Genomic DNA, 1,452 nt, shown 5'->3' with positions numbered 1-1,452 from the left:
TGTGTTTCAGAGTAGAACTGTTCTATAGGCTTTTCTTGGGTTCCTGGTTAGCACTAATGGCTTATGCTTTGCTGGTAACTGAAAGATTGCCAGTTTGAACCTACCCACTAGCACTGTGGAAGAAAAGACCTGTCAATGTGCGTCTACAAAGATTATAACAAAGACTTCCAGGTCAAGATGGCAGAGTTGGCAGACGTTTTGAGCTAACTCTCTGCAATAGCTTAGGAGACCAAATGAAACATATATGAATGGTGATCCTGGAGCCCTGAGTTTCAGAGGATAGGACAGAGAGGTGGATTGACTGCCAATTGGAAGAGGAAGATGAACAGGAGCAGCAAAAGAAAAGGAAATCAGGTGGGCGGTCAGCTGACCTGGAGTGGTGCAGCCATCTTGAGCTTCTGCAAGCGGCTGTTGACACATTAGCCTAGAGACACAGGATATTGATGGAGGTTGGTGGCAACTAGAGTGTAGTTCTTCCTTGATACCTATTCCCTTGCCAGTCCAGTGGCCTGTGACACCTCCTCCCGTGCAGTCTCTGCTCTGCCAGGGGTCGGGTGTTAGGCACACATCTACAGCGGTTGGGTGCCAGGAATATTACCTCTACATCTGCAGGTGCATGGACATGCCTTGAACTACATTACACAAATAGTGAACAGAGAACTGCATTCATATTTCCAGTCTCTACCCCATCTACCAGGAGACAGGTGGTGAGTGCCTGAGAACTGACCAGTCATCAATTAAACATAAATACGATTGTATAGCAATGTCTCAGAGATGACAAACAATTTCAGCTTTAATAAAGAAGCAAGACAGAGTACCTCAAACAAGTTACAGAGTCAGAAAATATAATACCAGAAATGGTATTGGAATTACTTGATAAGGACTTTTATAAAGAATGATATTTAGATTTAGGGAATGATCTAGGAATCCACAGAGGAAATCAAGGAAAACAGAGACAAAACTTCAGAAGAATTCAGGAAACACTACAAAAATAAATGAAAAAACTGGAAACAATACAAAAACAGGAATTTAAAAAACCCAAAAGATTAATATTAAGACTTCAGAAGTAGCTAGTATATTGAAAGAGCAAAGAAGTAGAATTAAATCAGTGGAAACCTAAATTAGTGAGCTAGAAGATAAATCTCTCAATATCCATATGCTAGAGGAAGAATCAGAAAAAAAAACAACCAAAAAACAGAAAAATCCAAAGAAAGTCTAAGGTATGTATGAGACACTATCCATAGGAATGATTTACATGTGACTGGAATTCCAGAATGTTGTGTTGTTGTTAGGTGTCATTGAGTTGGTACCAACTCATAACAATCCTATGTACAACAGAATGAAACACTGCCTGGTCCTGGGCCAACCTCATAATTGTTGCCATGCTTGAGCCCATTGATGCTGCCACTTTGCCAATCCATCTCACAGGGGGTCTTCCTCTTTTTCTCTGAC

The sequence above is a fragment of the Chrysochloris asiatica genome, unplaced genomic scaffold (assembly GCF_000296735.1).
Source record: "Chrysochloris asiatica unplaced genomic scaffold, ChrAsi1.0 scaffold00018, whole genome shotgun sequence".
In the NCBI taxonomy this organism is placed as follows: Eukaryota; Metazoa; Chordata; class Mammalia; order Afrosoricida; family Chrysochloridae; genus Chrysochloris; species Chrysochloris asiatica.
This window is presented reverse-complemented; position numbering follows the sequence as displayed.